Source organism: Moschus berezovskii, chromosome 7 (assembly GCF_049115385.1).
Source record: "Moschus berezovskii isolate FMDL1 chromosome 7, NW_MosBer_1.0, whole genome shotgun sequence".
NCBI classification, from domain to species: Eukaryota; Metazoa; Chordata; class Mammalia; order Artiodactyla; family Moschidae; genus Moschus; species Moschus berezovskii.
In genome coordinates, this window is record NC_142466.1 from 120,359,481 (window position 1) to 120,383,051 (window position 23,571).

The window sequence follows — 23,571 nt, forward strand, 5'->3', positions numbered from 1 at the left end:
GGGCGAGGGTGGGAGGGGCCGAGGCTCGGGCTGGCGGTGGGTGGGCGGCTCTGCGGGCAGGACCAGCCCTGGGCTGCTGGAACCACGCGGGGCGGAGGAGGGAGGCGCTGCGGATCGGAGCTGCAAGTGTCCTCCTCCAGGTGAGCTTTGGGCAGGTGCCCGTTGTTCTCAGCAGCCGTCGGCGGAGGGCGGCCTGCGGGCTGGACCCACCCGGCTCAGACACTGTCTCTGCCCAGGCTGGGAGTCTCCTCTAGCCCATGTCAGGTTTCTCAGTGCACGCTTCCTCCTCGCCGCCGATGTCGGAGATCCTGCCTCCTATGGTCTCCAAGAGCGTCACTTTCAACAGTAAGTGCCGGGCTGGGAGGGCTTGCGCAGCGTCAGAGGCAGCCTTAGGGGGCCTGGGGCGGCGGGTTCAAGGTGGAATCAAGGCGACAGCGATTTAAGCCAGGCCACGGACCGGAAATCACAGGCTTTGCCAACTTCCCTAGGAACTCCATGCTGTAATCCCTAGGGCTGCTGTAGCCAAGCCCCACCCCAGCCTGGGGCTTAACCCCCAGAGTTTATTGTTTCACAGCTGCCGGGACCTCGAGTCCAGGGCAGGGATGCTTCCTTCCATTCTGAGGCAGGAGCGGACCCTGCGCCCTGTGCGCGCGCAGCTTCCGGTGGTGTGCTGGCGCCCTCTGGTGGTGATCGGCAGAAGCGTCGCCTTGGTCTCTGCCTCATCTTCACTCCATCCTCAAGTTCCACGAGTGTGTCCGTTATTTCCCCTTCTTATTAAGGCTGTGCACACTCGCCCGGCGTGATCTCACCAGAGTTACATCTGCAGCCACTCTCTTTTCAAACAGGGTTGCATGCTATGGTGCCGGGCTTTGGGACTTCAGATCTTCAAAAGCATTCGTTTGAGGGGGGAACACAGCTCACCCCAAGACAGGCCTCGAGGAGGATGCCGCCGTGGAGGTGGGGCTCGCTCAGCCTTCCTGCAGCCTCAGCTGCTGGCCAGCCCCCCGCGCTGGAGGCCCGCACCTCCTCCCCGGGCTCCCGCTGAGTGGCCCTGGGCGTGGCCGCGGGGCTGAGGGGCAGAACTGGCCACACACCCTCTGCTTTGGTTTACTGGTCCTGAGCTTCCGATTCCAAAGGGTTTTGAGAGCCCCCTTGTGAAACTCCACCTTCTTGGAGGCTCCGCTGTGTTCTCTCTCTCTCTCCAAGCTTGACGCCCGCCGTGCTCACACCTTGCACACATCCACACAAATGCATGCACAGCCTCTCCTTTTCTCACACCAATGGCCGCACAACAGAAACGCTCCCTGTGCCTTCTTCCCCATCAACCCAGATGCTGTGCAGACTGCTGCTTATCAAACCTTGAGCTCCTGTAAACCCAGAGCTTCCAGCAAAGGCGCTTCCACGTGTGCGGGCACCAGTCTCTGTTGAGGGCTGCTGTCCATGGCTGTCCCTCTTACACTGTGTGCTTTACGCCCTCCCTCTTTCTCATCCGCTCTGCTCCGGAGTAAACTGAAAAATGAAGAAAGGTTGAACTGGGGTTCCCAGAGAAAAGATAGCTTTGAAATGTTTACAGATAACAAAATAACTCTAAATGCGCTCACACAAAACAATGCAACATAATGGTGCTGTTGACGGAAAAAATATTCACAACCTACAAGTTCGGAATTATGTTTCATTCCCTGGGGATATTTGGGTGTCCTCGTGGTAGAGAACCGCCTGCTAAGGCAGGAGACTCAGGAGGTGCGGGTTCAGCCCCTGAACTGGGAAGATCCCCTGGGGCAGGAAATGGCGGCTCACTCCAATAGTCTCGCCTGGGGAGTTTCATGGACAGAGGAGCCTGGCAGGCTACAGCCCACGAGGTCGCAAAGACTCAGACCTGACTGAGCACACACAAAAGTTGAGTTGTGTTTTGTTCAGTGTGAATTTGTAGGACTTCGCGCCTGGGAGAAACAGTGAGAACTGCGACAAGCAGGGGAGGGAGGAGGCGGGCTACAGAAGTCCTGCAGGTTGGGCACAAGTTAGGGAGCCCTGACAGCCAAAGGTTAGTGTTAATGAAAGAAACCGGAGAGCCCGGGTTAAGGGAGTTAGTGCTTCTCCAAGTGTGGGGAGATGCCAGAGTCTGGGCTCGCTGAAATCATTCCTTTCACGTGCCTGCCACCTCCCTGGGGCCAGTGTCCTTCCTTTTCCATTGGCACTGGCGCCCTGGGATCACAGGTATTGTTCTCCTTCCTGGGTGCCCTGGAGGGCAGGAATCACTTCAGACTGTGACTTCCTTGTTTATTGATGTGGTGGAAAATACTCCATTCTCAGAAGGGAGGGTGTTCTAGGCCTTGAGCTGGGGATGAGATGAGGTGCTGGAGGAAGAGACAGAGGCCACTGTGGGCCCGTGTGTGGGGCCCTGTGGGCAGGGGGAGGACCGTTTGGCTCTGCTGGGATGATGGAGACAGCCCAGGTCTACCAGTGTGTGACTGGGGCACCATTCCTCCCACCTTGAGCAGGAGTCGGGGGGAGAAATGGCCACAGCTCCATCGAGACATGGCTAGTCCATGCCCTGGCATAGAGGGCAGAAGACCTCGGTGGGGAGCTTGGCCAGGTGGAGGGGCTGGCTATACCAGAGTGGAGCCCAGGCTTCCCAGGCAGGGCTGGTGGGGCCAGGGCTGCAGCACCCCTGCTTCTGGGAGACGCGGCCTGTGGCTGGTCCCCCTGCCTCTGAGGGCTCCTGGCATCCAGGCCAGAACCAGCCTGAGCCTCTTGGGTCCAGGGGTGGATTGGGGGGAATGATCACTGAGTGGATGGTGGTATCTCCCCAAGGCGAGACTGGGCGGGGCGAGGGGTCATTCCTGGTGAAGGAAGCTCACTGCTAGGGTCTAACCTGAGCAGGCTGGCCGGGGTGGGGCGTGCTCCCCCATGTCTGCACCTCCCGCGCTGGGGATGCCCCCGCCCCGCATGTAGGCGTCCCTTCCATCCACTGCTGACTGTAGGGGTGGGGCTGGATGCGATTCTTTAATTTGGTGATTTAGGGTTAGGGTTAGGTCCCTTCCATCCGCTGCTGACTGTAGGGGTGGGACTGAATGTAGTCCTTTAATTTGGTGATTTAGGGAACATGGTTTTATGTGACCCAGCCTTAGTCTGGGGAGCTGCAGAATCGGACTGTCCGAAGCCCGGGCTGGCGGCCGCCTGTGGGCGCGCCTGTTCTGTGCCTGGAACTGTGCTGGAGTGCAGAGGTCAAGGGCACAGAGGCAGGCCTGGTCTCAGAGGGTTTGGGGCAGCGTGACCTGCTGCTCTCCTCTCTGCTTCTTGGATAGACCAGGCAGTCCCTGCACAGAGTGCCCCCCACCCCCGCACGAGCTTACTCAGTGAGCCACCCCCCCACCCCACCATCCAGGGCTTTCCTGGGGCGCCCACACCTTCCCCACCCTCTTTCCCCAGCTTTATCTTCTAGTAGCCCTGGCCCCCTCCCCCTGCCGGTAGACTGTCATCTGCCTGAGGGTTGGGGGTGTTAGGAGCCCTAACATCTGAGTAGCTGTGATAGGCCTGAGATCTTGCTTAGGCCTAAGTTTTAATTTCCTGGCAATAGGGTGGAGGCTAGGTTCATAGAAACTCCTCCCTAAGAAAATCCCGCCGGCACCAAGAATTAAGAAACTCCTCCCTAGAAACATCCCACCGGCGCCAAAATTGGGCCAATCAGAAGAAAAAGGGAAATCCCCCAGAGAAAACCCCGCGTATAAACTGGCCAATGAGCTTCTGCACTCGCATGAACTGGCCAATGAGCTTCTGCCAGCTTGATCTTTTGAACAGAAATAGGTGCTTATGTAACCTGAGACTATAAAAACCGTTGTGACCTGGGCTCGGGGCTCTTGTCTGCATTCCACTGCGCTGGGAGGGGCAGGAGCCCTAGCTCGAGCTAGAAATAAACCCCATTCTTGCTTTTGCATTGCTGCGAGTGTCTTATTCTATCAGTTAAGGGGGACTGGACTCAGGGCATAACAGGGGCTCTCTGTTTGCCTCTAAGGCTGCTGTCTTTTCCAAAACCCAGTACACAGAAAGCCTGCAATGAAATTCTGTTAGGCTGCAAGCTTTCCCCAAGGGTCAGGACCTTCCGCCACTGCTTTCCAATGCCATGCTGAGTTCATCTAGAGCGTTAGATGGGGACGGAAGAAGCAAGACTCTGCTCACATATGACGGGATCCTGTACGTGGAGAAGCCCTGAGGAAGCTCTGTGCTCATAAATGAATTCAGCAGCACAGGAGAACACGAGGTCAATACTCAAACATGAGTTGTGTTTCCATATTCCAGCCATGAACAGTCCAACTTGGGAGTTAAGGGGCAGTTCCATTCACGACGGCACTGAATAGAATGGATACAGCCATGGACAGTCCAACTTGGGAATTAAAGGGCAGTTCCATTCATGATGGCACTGAATAGAATGGATATCCGGGAAAGGGGTGACGTCATGGGCGATGACCAAGCACGAAGACCTGGGAGTCAGTCTCTCCACCAAAATGACTCTCCAGCAGGCGGGCGCTATCAGAACCCGGGACAGGACCTCCCCAGCTTCCAGGAGAGAAGTTAATGCCGAGGTGGGGGGATTCTGGGGGATTGTGGCATTTTGTGGCGTGGCTACCAGCCTCCAGTCCAGCAGCAGTGGGGAGGGTGGCCTGAGTTCCTGGCGTGGCTTGCTGGTGCCAGTGTAGCAGGAAGAAGTCAGTTCTGACTCCATGTTGGAACTGTTTGTTTGACTTGCTTTCCGTCACTTTTGCTATCATAATCATACAGAACGGCCTGCCTCAGAGAATCCTGCCCCTCTGCCTGACTGTTAAGTGCCTTTGTCCAGAACTCTGTCCACCTATGGATGGCAAAGGAGAAACTGACACATCCCCCTGCCTGAGGCTTGCCATTCTAGGAGATGTGCAAGATTAATGGCCTGTTCACGTTGCTTCCTCATCTCCTGCCATCTCTGATCTATGAGAGAACCGGCGTCCAGACCCCACTGTGTTGTTCATTCACTCAATTGTGTCCGACTGTCTGCAACCCCATGGATTGCAGCACGCCAGGCCTCCCTGTCCATCGCTAGTTCCCAGAGTTCGCTCAAACTCACGTCCATCGAGTCGGTGATGCCATCCAACAATCTCAGCCTCTGTCATCCCCTTCTCCTCCTGCCTTCCCAGCATCAGGGTCTTTTCGAGAGCCCACGAGATGGTTATTTTGAGGCACGAGCTACCGTCTCCTCGATCTGCCGGCTCCCTGATTCAAGTCTCTCGTCTCTCAGTTTCACTGGGCTCTTGTGCGGCGAGCAGAGCTAGTTGCACTTGGAAACACCAGGGTGGACAGCAAGGATCGTCCTCCAAGTTGGGCTGTCTGCTTGCTGAAGGGCCACACAGAGGCTGGAGCCACTTCCCTGCCACGTCTGTTGGTGGGAGTTTAGAAACAGGACCCCTTTTCTTGCTTTGGAGCCAGAGTCTTAGGAAATCTTTTCTTACAAATTTTTATTGATTTATTTTTGGAGAAAACCCAACCCCCATCGCAGCCCTATCGAGGAGCACAGACCCACGCCTTTCTCTTGTGGCACCTGGGCCATGGGAGTTTCTGGAGGGCAGGAGTGCCCAGGGGCTTGGGGCAGGGGGGCGTCGCGCCTGTGCTGTCCGAGCCCACCTCCCGTGTCTCGGTTTCCTCGGTTACCGAGAAGCAGCAGCGTCTCCTGAGTCTTGCGGGGACCGCTCCAGAGCTGACCCAGGGAGGCCCAGGGTGGGGTGAGCTCCCGCCGTCCTGGACAGGCGGAAATGGGGGAGATGCTGGGACGAACCCAGAGGAAGGAAGGGCCTGTGGACAAGCGCCATGGCGGCGAGAAAGGCATCTCGAAGAGGGACCAGGAGCCTGCACAGCGGGCTGGGCTCAGGGCCGGGGACCGTGGGGGCTGCTGCGGACAGGCTCTGCGAGGAGGAGGGCCTGGCTGCGCGACTCGGGACTCGCGAGGCCCCGATTTGGCTGAGCTCCAGGCTCCTATAGGGCCTCTGGGGGATGTGTGGTGAGTTGTGGAGCGTTGGGGGAATCCAGCGCTGATGCGGGGTCATCTCCACAGACCCAGTGACCAGCGGGTGACGGCAGCCACCCACCTGCTCTCGCTGTGTTGGCTGCCTGCCTCAGGAGGCGCCGTGGTGTCAGCTGACAGGGGAACAGCAGGGAAGGGTCTCCGCGTCTTCCACTGCAGCCCCCGGAGACCTGAGGAGGCTCCTAGCAGAAGGGTTGGCTGGGCGGGTGTCAGAGGCTCAGAGCCTGTGGCCTCTGTGAAAAAGCATCCTGCTCTGTCCATAGGAGCAAAGGGGAGAGGTGCCCAGCGGGAGTCACAAGCTGCCGTCATGGGTCAGACACGTGTGCTGGAACTTTTGCAGCCCGTTTTTTGCGGCCCGTTTTTTGCAGCCCGTTTTTTGCGGCCCGTTTTTTGCTCAGTCCTCAAAACTTCCTGGCAAAGTCAGTATAGTCATCGCAGGTATGGGAGCTAAGGGTCATCTGACAGGTGAGACCCTAGGGCTGGAGCCTCTGAAGTCTCCCTGGCCTGATGCCATGGGCACAGCTCTCACAAGCTGCTGAGTCTTTTGCTGTGGCTGTCACTTTTGTGTCTCCCCAGAGCATGGCCCAGAATCCATGGACAATAGTTCTTCAGTCACTGAAGAAAAGAAGCAGCATGCGAAAAAAGGCAAAGGTAATTCTGGACCTGGGAGTGCTCGTGAGCAAACGCTCACCCTCAGGCCCCAGATGTCCTCAGATGTAGCTTCAGGTGGGAAGGACAGTGAGAAAAGGTTCTGTTTTCATTAGAAATTGGATTACTGAAACCGGAAATAACAGGAACGTAAGCAACCAAGTAGGATTTAGTTTTCCTCCAGTAATGAGGAGTGTGGAGCTCTACCAGAAGCAGTCCTACAAAATCTTCCAGGTGACCAGGTTCTAAGTCTTTCTGCTCCACCATCTTTACTTTCGGGTCTTTCAGCCACAAGGTTGTTGCCTGGTCAAAAAATAGTTGTGGCAGCTCCAGCCATCACATCTGCTTCCAGACAGGGAGAAGGAGGAAAGGGAAGGGCTAACTCAGCCATCCCCACCCAGCAGTTTCTTGCCACACTCTATCTGTTATGGGGCCATCAGTTTCTGCAAGGGAAGCTGAGAAATGTAGCTTTTCAGTGAGTCGCAAGGTCACCACCTGTTAGGAGATAGAAAGGGATGCATCTGGCAGCACATGCCTTGTCCTCTGGGCCCTGCTATGTCCTCCATGCCTTGGCTTCCTGGACTCCCTCCTGGTTCCTTGGCTGTCCCACCCCCAGCTTGGCCCCACAAGCCAGTCTGCTCCTCGCAGAGGTGTGCAGCTCTGAGCATGTTGCCTGAGCCTGTCCTTCTCTGGCCAAGCTCCCGCCCTGGGGCTGGGCTTCCCCTTCCACCCTGCCCACGCCCACTTCTTCCTCCTGTTAGTTATCAAAACCCAAACCTGCCTAGAAGTAGAGACTGGAGGTCAGTGAACTCCAGTGCTCATCACCAGATCGGAAGCAGATGAGATTTAGCCATGTTTGCTTCACCTGTCCTTCTTCTCTTTTTTCTTTTTTTGTTTTTGTCAGAATATTTTACTGTTTCAAAATTTGTTGTTTCTTTTGGTGTAGTTGATTTACTCTGTTGTGCTATATAGCAAAGTGACTCAGCTATACACATATATACATTCTTTTTTATATTCTTTTCCATTATGGTTTATCCCAGGATATTGACTATCTGTGCTGTACAGTGAAAGTGTTACTCAGTCATATCTGACTCTTTGCGACCCCATGGACTGTAGCCCACCAGGCTCCTCTGTCCATGGGATTCTCCAGGCAAGAATACTGGAGTAGGCTGCCATTGCCTCCTCCAGGGGATTTTCCTGACCCAGGGATCGAACCTGCGTCGCTTATATCTCCTGCATTGTATGGTGGGTTCTTTACCACTCGTGCCGCCTGGGAAGCCCTGTTTTGGCTGCACTGGGTTTTAGCTGGGCACACGAGAGCTTTTTCTTCATTGTGGCGTGCGGGGTCTCTAGTTGGCAGTGTGTGAACCCTCAGTTGCGGCATGTGGGATCTGGTTCCCTGACCAGGGGTCAGACCTGGGCCCCCTCCATTGGCAGCACAGAGACTTAGCCGCTGGACCCCCAGGGAGGCCCCTGTGGCGCATGTGAGGCGCCACGTCTGAGGGAGAGCGTGAGGTGTCTCTTTTTCTTTCTGACTTCACTGCCTGTGATCATCGCTGGTTGCATCCACGTTGCTACAGATGCTGCCAGGATAAACTCCAGACGTTATTTCACTCCTCCAGTGTGCATTTTTCAAATATCAGGATCTTTCTCACACGCCCAGCAGCAGATAACCAGGCCAACATCAGACTTTCCCGGTTGTCTCAGGAACATCTTCCCACAGAAGACTTGTTCTCCTCCAAAGTCAGTTGAGATCTGAGCACCTTCAGTCTTGTCTAACCGAGCAGAGCGGCCTCCACGCCCTTTCGCCCTCTGTGCTTGCCTGGTGGGGACGTGGTCTTTCTAACCCTACAGCGTGTCCCTGTGGTGAGCACGAGCAGAGCGGCCTCCGCGCCCTTTCGCCCTCTGTGCTTGCCTGGTGGGGACGTGGTCTTTCTAACCCTACAGCGTGTCCCTGTGGTGAGCACGAGCAGAGCGGCCTCCGCGCCCTTTCACCCTCTGCGCTTGCCTGGTGGGGACGTGGTCTTACTAACCCTACAGCATGTCCCTGTGGTGAGCACGTCTGCTCCCTTCCTGGTGGTGTCACTGAGGCTGTGTCTGTGGGCCCTGCATTTCCTCTGGCTCAGCGTTAACCAGGGTGCCTGAGAGAACCTGTGTCTGCCTGTGTGTGCACACACCCCTTCCCGGTGGGCTGTATGCCTTCAGCTGCCTCCCTGGGAGCCACCTGGGAGCCCTGGGTTCAACCTGATCCCGCATTGCCGATCCCAGCTGTTCACCCACCAGTTTCTTCTACCCATGATGCTTGCATTGAGCTGAGCATGACATTAAGGGCCAGGGGTCTACATTGTGGCTTGTCTGTCTGTCTTCACTGAGGTACCATTCCTGTGACATTAAGGGCCAGGGGTCTGCTTTGTGGCTTGTCTGTCTGTCTTCACTGAGGTACCATTCCGATGCAGTGCAAAGACAAACCTCCAGGTTACAGTTTGATCCATTTTGATAAATGTGTACAACTCTGTGTACAGCCTCCACCCCGTTTGCCATCTAGAATGTTCCCCTCCTTTCTCCTGAGGATGGATGATGGTCTGCTGTCCCCACAGTTCAGTTCAGTCACTCAGTCGTGTCCGACTCTTTGCAACCCCATGGACTGCAGCACACCAGGCCTCCCTGTCCATCACCAACTCCTGGAGTTTACTTAAACTTACGTCCATCGAATTGGTGATGCCATCCAACCATCTCATCATCTGTTGTTGCCTTCTCCTCTCACCTTCAATCTTTCCCAGCATCAGGGTCTTTTCAAATGAGTCAGTTCTTCGCAGCAGGTGGCCAAAGTATCAGAGTTTCAGCTTCAGCATCAGTCCTTCCAATAAATATTCAGAACTAATTTCCTTAAGGATGGACTGGTTGGATCTCCTTGCAGTCCAAGGGACTCTCAAGAGTCTTCTCCAACACCACAGTTCAAAACCATCCATTCTTCCATGCTCAGATTCCTTTATAGTCCAGCTCTCACATCCATACGTGACCGCTGGAAAACCACAGCCTGCCTGCCACCGGCCGGCTGCCAGGCACCTTCATAGTCCAGCTCTCACATCCACACATGACCACTGGAAAACCACAGCCTGCCTGCCACTGGCCGGCTGCCGGGCATCCTTGGAGCCCCTGACGCTCCCCTTCTGTCCTTGTTCATCGCCCCACCTGTGATGGGGCTTCGCTGGCGGCAGCAACTCCCCTCCCTTCAGCCCCCAGAGCACAGGTCCTGCCGCCCATCCCCTCTCTTCCTTCTTTCGTCCTACCTGGCCACGTGGGACCCTTTTAGGTGTCTGAGGGCCTGGCTGGTTCAGCGGGTGCTCTGTGACAACCCTTCCGTGCGCACGTGCATTTCTGATGCGTTTGTGGGGAGAGATGGGCTCCGCGTCCTCCTGCTCATCCACCATCTGCTGTTCGGAGGCTGTTTCCCCCGCGTGTACCAGGAGGACTGGAACTGCTGCTGGGATGTTAAACTTTAGAAGTTGTCACTGAACATCTACCAGAGCGACTGTACCAGCTCACAGCCCACCACCAGGTGTGAGGGCTCCGGTCACTTCGCGCCGCTCCAGCCCTGGGCACTGGCCCTTCCTTTCTGGGTTACCTTTCTGGCATGCCGCTGGGCATGCGTTAGCATCCCGTGTTCCCCGTGACCAGCGAGGGGGACGAGCTGTGTTTACAGGCATTGATGATTCTTTGCTATGAAGCACCTGCCTTCGGCCCACTTTTCTACTCGGTTGTCTGTCTCCTTAGTTTAATGATTCCTGGGCTTCCCTGGCCGCTCAATGGTAAAGCATCTGCCTGCTAATGCAAGAGACGTGAATTCGATTCCTAGGTCAGGAAGGTCTCCTGAAGAAGGAAACAGCCAATCTATTCCCGTATTCTTGCCTGGGAAATCCCATGGACAGAGTCCATGGGGTCGCAAAGAGTCAGACATGACTGAGCACATACAAATTTCCTTTTAATTTGAAGATTTTTTTTAATGATGAACCTGTTTCTTCTAAATCGAGGGTAGGAGGAAAGCAACCGTATTTTTAAGCACAGACACACTCACACTCATACATGCACACACTCACCCCCTCACCGACACATTTCCCCTTCATCCAGCAGCGGCGCAGCCTGGACTTCCTGCTCCCAGCCTGGACCGGCCTCAGGGACCCTCTGCCTTCCTTCAGGGCCCCCTGCCCGCCCTTCCCACCCCGCCCCCGCAGCACAGCCCCAGCCTGCTCACACTGAGGAGCCTCCCAGTGCTTTCAAACTGCAGACCTTTTCCCACTGGAATCCTCGCAGGTGACACTTTCCCAGTTTTATTGTACCAGGACACACAAATCAGTGCCCACCACACATTAGAGGGGAACAGGCGTTGTTACTGGCAGAACCAGTGGGATGTTGGATTTGACCATGGGAAGCCGCATGCAGGCTCAAGCCAGCAACATCCTCAGGGCCTGAGTGGCAGGAGGGGTGGGCACTAGGCCACCGGGAAGAAAGCCCCCCCAACCTGAGACCCCCCCAAGTGAAGGGCTGGGGCGCTGCAGATCCCCAGTGACCCCTAGCCCCAGGTCACCCCCAGTAAGTAACAAACTTCCTTATCAAACTTGGAAACTCTGAAGATCCAGCTTCTCTGAGCCTTGGTTTGTCAGATTTAGAAATCACAGCCTAAGATATGCGATTTAAGTGTGAGCTTCAGACAGATGAGGCAGTGAGCGTGTCCCTGCAGCCCTGGACTGGAATCGCACCTGACCAGGGTTCCCCAGTTCCTCTGGCGCCCTGCCTGCCTGCACCCCATTCTCCACAGGGAGATGTCCATCACCCCGGGCGCTTCCCCCTGCATAGGGCACACGCGCAGGCCCCTACACCCCTCCAGGTGTGCGCCTCTGCCTGTGCCTGTCGCCTGACGGGACAGGCAGCGGGGAGGGGCCGGGCCCGGTCCGTCCGTCCCCACCTGACCCTGCCCTCCCTCCCGCCTCCCGCAGGACCGGGAGCAGAAGAAGAAGCTGCGGGTGCATGAGAAGATGACCTACTCGTCCAAGGTGTCTGCCAAGCACACCAGCCTGGGCCGCGAGCTGCAGCTGGAGGACGAGACGGAGGACCAGGAGGAGCGGGCTGAGCAGCTGCGCAGCTTCCACGAGCAGGTGGCCTGGACGTTTACCATGACCGGCGATGCACCCCGTCCCCCACCCCGCCCCCCCGCCCCGTGGTCCCCAGGCCCGTTCCCCAGCCCTGGTCCCCAGGCCCGCCTTCGCCCTTCCTGTACGAGCAGCACTTTTAGAGGGCTTGAGCCATGCGGGGTTGTGGTGCGGTGTGTGTGTGTGTGGGGGGGGCAACGGGTCCTCTTCATGCCCGACCTTTGCCTCCCAGGCCGCAAAGATCAGTTCCAGATGCACTGCCAACCTAGCAGCCTTTGAACCCTGGTGTTGCGTGCAGTCAGAGTGCTGACCTGCACCGTGAGCGCAGGCTTGACTGTTGTCAGATGAGGCGTCTCACTCGGCTCGTCTGTCCGGGCAAGTCAGCATGTCCTGCTGCTGCCTCTTCTGCTGATCACTAGCCTCGTGGGTCCTGGGATTCAGGTCTTCACTCACTGCATGTAGTGAGAGGGAGCTGAGTGTGTGAGCTGTTGTTATTTTCATCACCTGATAAGCAGTCTGAAGGGCTTCCCTGGTGGCTCAGATGGTATAGAATTTGCCTGCAACACAGGAGACCCAGGTTTGATTCCTGGGTTGGAAAGATCCCCTGGGGGAAGGCATGCAACCCACTCCAGTAGTTTTGCCTGGAGCATCCCATGGACAGACGAGCCTGGTGGGTGGGCTACAGTCCATGGGGTCACAAACAGTCGGAAACGACTGAGGGAAAAAAACAAGGAAGTCCAGAGTACTAAACATATGCATCAGTGTTCTACCGATGAACTATAAACCAATAAGCTTAAAGAACCAGTTGAGGTCAGGGTCCTGGGCCCCTTGGACTACAGGCGCCCTGAATGTGAACATGGAGAGACCCCAGCCTCTGCCCCTGACACCGAGTCTTGTTATGTCAAGTGTGGAGCTCTGCCTGTGTCTTATCTCTGCCTCCACCGCCTGTTATTGCTAAGACCCAGGAGCCACAGGGGGCATCTAAGTGGGCAAGACTGGACCCAGCAGGTCTGACTTCCTTGAGGAGCTCAGGACGGCCAGGCCAGGTGTCTCGACTTAAGTCAGGCCTCCTGGACCACAGCACGTCCTTCTGGAAAGGAGCGGGTTTGAAGGACAAGGCCAAGAGCCCACACTTGCATCCACAGCGGGGGCGCCCCAGCCTGTGCTCTCAGAGAGGCCAAGAAAGAGGCCCCGTGGGCCTTGACCCCAACTGCGATGCCTCGCTCCTCGTGCTCCAGAAGGCGGCCCTGATGCCCACCCCAGCTTCCTCCCACCCGGCTGAACCCTGCCAGGATGGACTTAGCCTCTGGAGGCTTGTGCGTGTGCTCAGATGCTCGGTCGTGTCCGACTGTTTGTGACCCCATGGACTGTGGCCCACCAGGGTCCTCTGTTCATGGGATTTCCCAGCAAGAACACTGGAGTGGGGTGCCATTTCCTTCTTCAGGGGATCTTCCCAACCCAGGGATCGAACCTGTGTCTCTTGCATCTCCTGCCTTGGCAGGTTGAGTCTTTACCACTAGTGCCACCTGGGAAGCCTTGCTGGAGGCTTAGGGCGCTCCAACTAGAGATCTTGCTGCCTTGTTTTCTCTCTCACCACCCCCTCCTGTTACTGTCCTGGCCAATAGACCTTTCATCATGACATCCAGCCAGGTGAAACTTCCAGGATGGGCTGTCCAGAGCCTCATTCTAGGGAGAAGGGTGCTACAAGCAAGAGCAACTCAAGTCGGATGCAAGGAAGGACTTCCCACCTGGCCAGACTCCAGCCATGGAGATGCTCTGTATCTGCACAGCCTGGAGGCGGAGCTCACTCCGTCGCAGTCCCTGTTGTGACCCGGGCCTTAGGACCACCTGGCTCGTGGGTCCCCGGCCACTGCCTGGGGGAGTTGCTCCCACTGCCCGCCCACCCCCAGATGCCTCATGCCTTTCGCTGCAGAAAAGAAGCTGGAGCCCAACGACATCAACAGCTACGTGGACCGGAACCGGCAGATGTTTCTCATCCAGGTAGGCCGGCTGCCCCGTGGGCCCCGCGCCCTGTCCCCGTGGGGCCCGCATGATGCCACTCCTGCTCTCAGTATGCCCTGGATATGAAGCGGAGCGAGATCCAGCGACTGGAGAGGCTGGCGGCCCAGGAGGAAGCTGAGCTGCAGCGGGCAGAGAAGTTCCTGGAGAAGGACGCAGCCAACGACCGCAGCTCTGTGCAGGCACTGAGAACGTGAGCCCCCCGCCTGGGCCTGGCCCAGGCCTGCATGCCCACCACTCCCCCAGCCCGCCTGCAGCGGCCGTGGACGGACCCCTGCCCTCAGTTCAGGCCCCTGCTTGGCAGCTCCCCTGCCTGCAGCCCTGACCGAAGGCAGTGTGGACACTCCCCTGAGCCCCTTCTCCTCCGCCCCCCTCCCCCAGGGCTGACAAGGAGTCCAAAGCCAAGATGGAGAAGATCCTGGAGATTCATGAGCTGACCACCCAGATCATGAACATCAAGAGGTGAGTTCAGGGGGCGCATTGGCCCCGCCGTGTCTCCCAGAGCCCAGGGAGCTCTGCGCAGCACACCGCTCTGCACCCCGATCATGTCTGGGAGCCCAGGCCCTGCGGGTGACTGAGGCCAGGACACGGGGCAGGGCTCACCCCGAAGCCTTTCTGACCTGGGAGTGGCGGTGACCTGGGGACTGAGCTGTGCTGCCCCGCAGGCCGGCCCTCTCTCCTGCGTGCAGGGTCCGGGTTGCCTCCCCTCCGAGGGGCCCAGGGATGGAGCCTGACCTCACCTGTCCCCTCCCGGGTGCATTGAAATCTCCAAATTTGAGGACACGCTGCAGCAGTACAACGTCTACAAGGACTTCCTGTATAAGCTGTCACCCAGGGAGTGGCTGGAGGAGCAGGAGAAGAAGCGCTCGGCTCTGAAACAGGCCACGGAGGTGGTAGAGGCCTTCAAGAGCCTGCTGCTATCCTCAGTGGGGGACAAAGGTAGCAGGGAGAGGCGGGTGCACCCATGTCCACTGGCCAGGCCTCCCCATCCCCCAGAGCCCCCCCAGGCCTCTCCATCCCCCAGAGCCCCACCCCCCTCCAGGCCTCTCCATCCCCCAGAGCCCCCCAGGCCTCTCCATCCCCCAGAGCCCCCCACCTCCAGGCCTCTCCATCCCTCAGAGCCCCCCAGGCCTCTCCATCCCCCAGAGCCCCCCCAACCCCCACTGCTCAGCCTACACACTCTGGGAGGTCGTCGGCCAGCTCTCTGAGCAGTCCTGCCGCTTGGGGAGACCACGGACCCTGAGCCTCTCCTGGCTTCCCACAGGACTGGAGATCAAGGGGAAGTTGAGCTCCAGAGGTATGTGGTGGCCCCCGGCTGGAGGGGACCCACTCTGGGCTGTGGGGATGGGCAGGTGGACAGCCCCCCTCTGCCTCCACCAGAGGGGCAGAGCCCCAAGAAGCCTGCCAAACTCCTGCAAGTGATGCGGCTGCACCAGGCACTGTCCATGACCGTCAGCCAGCAGCAGGGCACCCTGCCCAGCGTGCCCAGCGGGGTGGAGTCCAAAAGGTGAGTGGGCATGAGGAGGGGGTGAGGGAGGAGACTGGCCTGCTGGGGAGCGGCCCCCAGTGGCACCAGCTCAGAGTGCCTGGAACAGGGAAGAGGCTGAGGAAGGGCCGTGTCCAGCCTGGAGTGTCTAGAGTTAAACGTAAGCCTGAAAATCGAGGTGTTTCCTGAGCAGACACTTACGTTCCTGTGATTTGGTGAACCTGAGCTTGGGGTGGCCCACATGGGTGCTGCTGGGACAGTCAAAGGTGCATGGTGGAGGTAGCCGGGGGGGGGTACTTGGGAGAGGACCCTCCTGCCCGGACCCTCAGAGTCCAGAGTGCTGGCCAGGGGGCTGGCAGAGCCCCTGAACCTTGAAAGGGAAGCAGGAAGTCTGGATTTTCATATAAAATATGCCAAACTTTAATTATGAAAGTTATTTTCAAGTCTTATGCAAAACACGGTAAGAGACAAACCAACCGACCAGATCCAGCTCTGGTGACTCACCCCATAGCCCCTGCAAGACCCCCTCGGGGGCCACCGAGCCGCCCTGGGGCCTGTCCTAAATGTCCTGTGATTCCCTGACACCCCCCCCCACACACGCCGTGATGACTGACCGCAGGACATGCCTGTCCCACTGCCGCCTCCGGGGCCCCTGCTCCTCCAGCAGAGTCACTGTACACCCCAGCCTCTCCGGGTGGGCTCCCCACAAGGTGCGGAGGGGCGGGGACGCCTGGCAGCCAGGCAGGGCTGCACCCTGGCCTTGCCTCAAGTCCCCGCCCTGGGGTCTGGGGCTGCAGAGGCCAGGGAGTTTCGGCAGGGTGCCGACACAATCAGACCTGGGTCTTGTACCTTTTTCTCTGATTTTGTGGTGCACGTGGCGGATCACCAAGCACACAGGCCAGGCACATGCAGCGGTTAGCTCTGGTCCCCGTAACCCCTCCGCGCCGGGCTGTGGTCTCTAGCTCCGGGATCGGATGTGCGTGCCTCCTCTGGCGAGGTGCCCTCAGCCTTGGAGCTCCCGGCAGCAGGGAAAGTCCCTGGAAGCAGAGGTCTGGGACCTCCGTCTGCCATCCCCGTGACCACGGCCACAGTGCACATCTGGGCAGGTCGCGGGCTACGCAAGGCACTTGGCTGGGAGGGCGAGTCAGAGCTGGAGTCCAGCTTGGCCCCAGGCTGTGTCCTCTTGGAAGGAAGAGCCTCAGAAGGGCGCCTTCCAGGCCGAGAGTGACCTTGGGCAGGTGACTGGCTTTCTGACGGCAGGGCTCTCGTGTGCCGATTCGGTGGCATCTGTGTGCGTGGGGCCCCCTGGTGGCTCAGACGGGAAATCCGCCCACCAGTGCAGGAGATGCAGGTTCAGTGCCTGTTCTGGGAAGATCCCTGGAGGAGGAAACGGCAACCCCCTGCAGTATTCTTGCCTGAGAAATCCCACGGACAGAGGAGCCTGGTGGGCTCTAGTCCACGGGGTCGCAGAGTAAAGTCAGCGTGCACACAGGGTGAGGCACAGGCCTGGCGGTGTCCTCGCCGTCGGCGGGGCCCCGTGACGCCAGCTCTGCGCTCCAGAAAGGCTGAGCTGGGGTCTCGGAGGTCTCGGCCCAGACTCCTGCAGCTGCAAGCCGGCCTCACCAGCTCCGTGGGTGGCAGAGCCTGCGTGTCCATACAGGGTGCAGGCTGGGACGGGTGACGGAAGCAGGACTGAGGTTGGCCAGGTCCCCCCAGTGCTTGCAGCCCTCACAGCCTTCCCTGTGGCCACTGGCCTTGCGTGTCCAGCAAGGTCCCTGACGTGTGGTGTGGCACAGCAGCTGTGAGAGGGGCCAGCGATGACACTTGCTAAGGAGGGAGCGGGGCAGGGAAGGCCCAGGTGGGAGGGAAAGAGCGGGGACCAGGGAGGGGCCTGGCAGTGGGAGCCGTGGGTCTGAGGTCGGGTTGGCTCCTGGATCTCAGGAAGGAGCTGCTGGGGCTGGCAGCCTCGAGGCGGGAGCCGCGCTTTATTTTAACCAGAGAGGGACTGACTGGGCGTGGTGTGACCGGGGCTGAGAGGAGGCTGGGGCCATGGCCTTGGCTGCCGGGGGGACAGAGGACGGGACGAGGGCTGGTTGGGGAGGTGCCCCAGGCCCCGACCCCGTGTCCCCGCAAGTCCAGCTCCACCCTCCCTGTGGAGGACGACCTCAACAGCAACTATGGGGAGGTGAGTGCCTGCTCCCCTGGGGCTGCGGGGCGGGGCCCGCTGACCTGGGGCCTCACCCGGCTCTGCTCGCAGGAGCTGGAGCTATGCTTCACAGACCCGCAGCAGCTCCTCGACGTCTTCACAAAGCTGGAGGAGCAGAACCTGTCCCTGGTCCAGAACACCCAGGAGATGGAGGAGGCCCTGGAGGAGCTGAGCTTCACCCTGAAGAACAACCAAACCCGCATGTAGGTCTCAGGCAGGGCTCCGCGGCCGGGTGGCCCACCCTGCCCTGTCCATGGTGCTGGCCCTGCCGGCTCTGGGGAGAGGCCGTGTACTCTTGGGCCTGGAGCTGAGTTTCAGAGTGGGCCAGGCGGGTGGAGCCCTGAGGGGCTGACCTCTCCCCACCCTGGAGGAGCCTGCAGTCAGAAGGGGGCATCTCCACGGACACCCCCCAAGGTGGTTCTGTAATGATTATCTTACTGGCTCAGCAGTAAAGAATCTGTCTGCAATGCAGGAGCTGCGGGTTCCATCCCTGGGTTGGGAAGATCCCCTGGAGGAGGAAATGGCAACCCACTCCAGTATTCTTACCTGGAGAATCCCATGGACAGAGGAGCCTGGTGGGCTACGGTCCATGGGGTTGTAGAGTCCAACATGACAAGCGACTGAGCACGCGCGCATTTATTTTACTAATGATTATAATGATTGGCATTGCTATTTGTTATTTAATAGTAGTAATATGATCCAAGCTACTTGACTCTCCAGCCTTCGTCATGTAGTGTTTCCTGCCCAGCGTTGGCTCAGAGTAAGTTTTCTGGAACAGAAAGAGGCATCAGTTTTATTGCTGACACCAAGCCCTGCAGAGCCTGTTTGGGCAGCGTCTGGCTCCAGGTGAGGCCAGCTGGGAGCAGGGGATCACCGCTCTACTCCTGAACCTTGAGTAAGCACCCACTCTGGGTCAGGCCGGGGTCTGGGCCCTTCATAAATAAGGTTAACCCTGCCCCATGAGCTGGCAGCCCAGGGGAGCCGACTTCAAGGCGCGCAGATTTGCCTTGTGGGTAGTAACACATGCTAGGGGTAAAGGGTCCTATGAGGAGGAGGTTGAAGTGGAGGTTGGCGGCAGATGGGAGAGGGCAGGGGAGGCTCCCAGGGAGGGTGTCCTTTCAGCCATGGGCTTCCTGAGTGATGGGACACCACAGGGAATCTTGGGGGAAGAGGGAACCGCGTGCAAAGGTCCTGAGGTGGAGCCAGCCCACAGCTCTGACCGCTTGTGTGCTTACGTCCTGTTGACCAACACCCTGCCTTGGATTATTTCCTACCAAGAGTCTCCAGAATAATGCTGAAACACGAGCTCTCAGGAAAGACTGTTTCCTGCCAGTGCAAGAGGTACAACAGACTCGGGTTCAATCTCTGAGTCGGGAAAAGCCCCTGGAGAAGGGAACAGGTACCTACTCCAGTATTCTTGCCTGGAGAGTCCCATGGACAGAGCAGTCTTGCAGGCTCCAGTCCAAAAGACTGGACTGGGGTCGAAAAGAGTCGGGTGTGGCTGAGCGCAGACACAGTGGGGAAAAGGCGTCTTTTTATCCCAAACACCTGGGAAAGAAATAGAAGAACAAAATTACCCCACACACACATCTGGTCCATGTAAAAGGGGCGCTGGCTGCAGGGTCACTCGTGTCCAGGCACTGGACATAGAGGAAGCACTAAGGAGCAGGTTGGACTCTTGGCAGTCAGGTAGCACTGGGAGATGCGCCGCTGACTCTGCAGTGGACACTCAGGGTTGAGGGGAGGTCCGGCCTCTGTTCTTATCCTGGGTGCCCTGCTTGTCCCCAATGAGGGCCCAGGCCTTGAGGGAGGGTGTGTGTGAGCTGCAGGTGGTCCACCTGGCCACCCACCTCAGAAAGCCTGGGAGGGCTGGCTGGACCATCTCCGCCCCCCTCGCATTCAGGCTCCTGGCCTCAGCCCCACAGCCATGGGGCTGCATCCTGGAGGGCTGCTAGGGGGCGGAGGCCTGTACCCCGGCACCCGTGCTCATGACAGAGGGCAAAGGAGCTGCTCCCATGGCACTTTATCTAAACACAGGAAAATGTTGGTGGTTCTGTTCACCTGGGCGGAGCCTCAGAACCACCGTAGGGAAAGGGGCACCTCTAGACTCCATAGGTACAGCTGGCTGAGCGACTAGTGTCCTGCTCACTCTGGTCAGGACTGGCATGCTGCTGCCCACACTGGCCAGACCCATGCAAGCTATAAGAGCCAGGGTTTCTGCTCCAGAAACCCCAGCAGACAATGCATGTCAGCCATGAACATGAAAGACTTAAGAAAAATTTAATGTGTTTCATATAAAAGGTGATTGTTGCAATCCTATTCCTAGTGAAAGTGAAAGTCGCTCAGTCGTGTCCAACTCTTTGCAACCCCATAGACTATACAGTCCATGGAATTCTCTAGGCCAGAATACTGGAGTGGCTAGCCTTTCCCTTCTCCAGAGGATCTTCCCAACCCAGGGATCGAACCCAGGTCTCCCGCATTGCAGGCGGACTCTTTACCAGCTTAGCCACCAGGGAAGCCCTTAAGAGGATTAAAAACTTGGGCTCGGAAAACCCTGTCCAGTGAACGTCCACAGCAGCATTGTTCCCAAGAGATTAAAGGTAGAAACTGCCTAATGTCCACTTAAGAATGACTCTGGCAAAGCCTGGTCTCCCATGTGGTGGACCACAGTGGTTGTAAGAAGAAACGAGGCTCTGACCAGGCACGTTACAGGAGAGACAGACCTGAAAACAGTGCCGGGTGAAAGAGCCAGACACAAAGGGATAGACGCCACGGGGCTCCGTGTTTACGTCCAGGAGAGACGGAGTGGAAGGGGTGGGCGAGAGTGACTGGGGGCTTCCCTCCAGGTAATGACACTGTCCTGAAATTAGATTATGATGGTCATGAAAAAAATTGGACATTTCGAAAGAATTTTATGGTGAATTCTATACCTCAATAAGGCAGGTTTGGGTTTTCCCTTTTTTTTTTTTTTTTTTAGCGTGGATTGTTAAAGATGTTAGATTTCCCCTGCATCTCACCAGGGCCTCTGAGGCTGGGGCTCTTGGCCCTCAGCATGTGGCAGGGCCAGTAGGCTCAGAGGTGCTGCTGCCCTTCAGGGACTGGGAGGTGAACCAGCTGAAGCAGTGGGTCGCCACGCTGATGACGTCCATTGCCAAGGAGGAGGAGATGACCGCAGAGCTGGAGCTCAGCCCGCGTCTTCCATTTTGGTGAGTTCAAGGTAATCAGGAGGTAAGGACCCCAGATGGGCAGATGGCAGCGGTGGGCACGTGGCCATAGCCCCAGTGGAGGGTGGAGTCATCCCTGCCAGAGGGGCCTAGACCACGGGAGAGCCAGCCCGGAGGCACGTGGTTCTCCGGGGCTGCTGTGGTCCTTGCCACTCGCCAGGCTCTGGGCTTGACCCACAGGCACCACTGGACATGGCCCGTGGCCCCAAATCAGAACCAGCCGTGTGTTCACGCCCCATGAATGGGCAGCTCGTCAACACCCCTCCTCCATCCCTCCTTCCTTCCCGTGAAATCATCTGCTTCCTAAACACTCAGTGCGTCTGGAAGTGACCCTGCAGGGAGGCAGGCAGGCACGTCCCCAGCCAGGCCAGGAGGGTGAGAGGACTCAGAGCACGGAGCCCAGGGGCCCAGGGCCTGCACCCAGCTTCCTAGTTCATTTGATTGCTGTTGAGAGCCTCCTGCCTTCCGGGCCAAGTACCCGGAGCCCCGAGAGCGGGCCGGGCATCTACCCCCAGACTACCAGGCACCAGCTGTGTCCTGTGCCCCCTGCCCCCCGCCCCTCCCTCTTGGCCACCCCAGGGGACATGGGTGTTGTGTCTTCTGAACATCAGAACAGGCTGAGAGAGGGGGGGTCGTCTAGCCCAGCTCTACAGAAAGCAGGTCACAGAACGTGGTCCTGGGGGAAACTGAGGGCAAGGCAGGGGCAGAGTAGGTCGCGGGGCCTCAGTGGGCACCCCGTGTCCAGGCAGGAGCCCCAGTAGGCACTGGGACCCGGGATCTGGCTGACCACAGAGGCCCAGGGCGTGGCCCTCTGCCCAAGAGAAGCCCGAGTGTCCAGCTCTGTGCCCCTGACTTCCCGAGCACCCCTTGCTGGCTTGTCAGAGCCCCTGGAGGTCAACTGGCTGAGGCGTGGGGGCAGCCCGGACCCGCGCGGCCCCACTGGAGGGAGGCCTGCCCACCTCACAGGACAAGCTGCTGGAGAGTCTGAACTGCAAGGTGCTGGACGTCTACCGGCACTGCATGGGTGGCCAGCAGGAGTCCGGCCTGGGTACCATGCAGATGCTGGCCACCATTGAGCACAGGCTGGACTAACTGCTTGAGAACCTGGAGCACGTGCCCCAAGCCCGCATCGAGCAGGCCGAGAAAGCCAAGGAGAAGGAGAGGCGCCTCCGGTGCGTGGGGGGGCCCTGCACATCCCCAGCAGCTCTGGACTGGCCCTGAGGACAGGGGCACGCCCTGGGGCTCCCCGCTGCGGGGGGGGGGGGTGTCTGGCTCACACCCCACAGGCTCAGCCCAGTGGGAAAGGTCCCTCCATTGGGAGAGGCATGTGGTGGCCTTAGGGACCCCGGGAGCAAAGTGATGGGCAAACCCCCACCTCCCGCACCCAGCCGCCAAGGAGAAGGGACAGTGAGAGGCACTTTGCGGGCAAAGAGCTATACTGCCCGAGCCCGGGGAGGGAAAGGGCCGGCCTGAGAGCCGCCGAAGGGGAGTCAACAAAGGGTGTTCCCCGTGGGCCCGATGGGGTGCAGTCCAGTTCCCGGCCACCTGGGTCATTCGGTCCCAGCAGAGTCCTGAGGCATGGCTATCTGCGATCAGCCATGTCTTTCCCACACACACGGGCTCTCCCCCTGGGTCCCCAGACCCTGCTCAGGCAGGCACTGGACAAGGTTTGGTGGCCTCAAGTACGGACAGGAGGACTCGCGACTGCTGACCTTGCTGGGGCCTGGGCTTTCAAGGGTGGCGATGCATCAGTGACAGGGAGGGGAAGCCAGGAACCTGGGCCTTCCGGGGGGAAATGAGCCTCGAGCCAGGCCCTCCCAAGCAACCAGGGCCAGAGCCAGCAAGGAGGTGGGGCAGAGCGGCGCCGAGGCCTGAGGCTGCGTGGGGAGGAGCTGGTGGCCTTCTCCGGGCCTCTGGTCGGTAACCTCACCCTTCCTGCACCCAGACTCCGGGAAGAGAAGGCAAAGCTGCAGAAACAGCTGCAGGAGGAGCGACTGCTGCGCGCACAGGCGCGAGCCCAGGCCGACGTCAAGAAGAAGGTAAGCGAGGCCCGGAGGAGGCGTGGCCCGGGGCGGGGCGGCCCAGAGGGGCGGGGCGAGTAGAGGGGGCGTGGCCAGGAGGGCTCCTGGCTGAAGACCTGCCAGGTCTCGCCCACTTTTGTAGACACACTTGCTGGGGTCCTGTGGGGAGACGGGTCACCAGAGCAATGTCAGGGTGGAGCCAGGGTCCCCATCTCAGGCCTGCTCCCCCCCACCTGCCCCTGAGGACCTACTTCCTCCGGGCAACCTCCCAACCCTCCCTAGGAGCACTGGTGTCCACAGCTCAGTGCCTCCCTGGGGTCCCACCTACATTCCAGCCAGACCCCAGGCCAAGGGCACCACCCCTCACTCACTGAGGGTCCCCCAGCCACTGCGTCCCCCCACCCACAGCGTACGGGCTGGAGTAGCCACTGGCCTGCTGGACTGTGGTCCCTGAAGAGTCCCGATGCTGACCCTGACCCGAGGACCAGTGTGGACCCCACGGAGTCTCTCCTGATCCTCGTGGCGAGAGAAATGTCCCTTTAGCCTGGCATCTCCCGAGTTTCCGTGTGCCTCCTTCCTGCCCCGCCCCCACTCACCCAGGGCCAGCACCCTGGCGTGCAGGCCACATAGATTTCCCTACCCCGGCCCTCTCGGAGGCCCTGGCCTGTCCGCAGACCACACATGACAGCCACTGGAAAGGCTGTGCTGGGCCTGGGCCCCAGGCTCCCGTGCGCTCGGGGCAGGTGTCCAGCCTCAGCCCTGGTGCAGTGA

At 58.9% G+C, this 23,571-nt stretch overlaps 1 pseudogene; it reads left to right on the forward strand.

The window, feature by feature from the left end:
- The first annotated feature begins 261 nt into the window (after positions 1-261).
- Positions 262-23,343, forward strand: LOC148777519 (cilia- and flagella-associated protein 100-like; annotated as a pseudogene).
- The last annotated feature ends 228 nt before the right edge of the window (positions 23,344-23,571 follow it).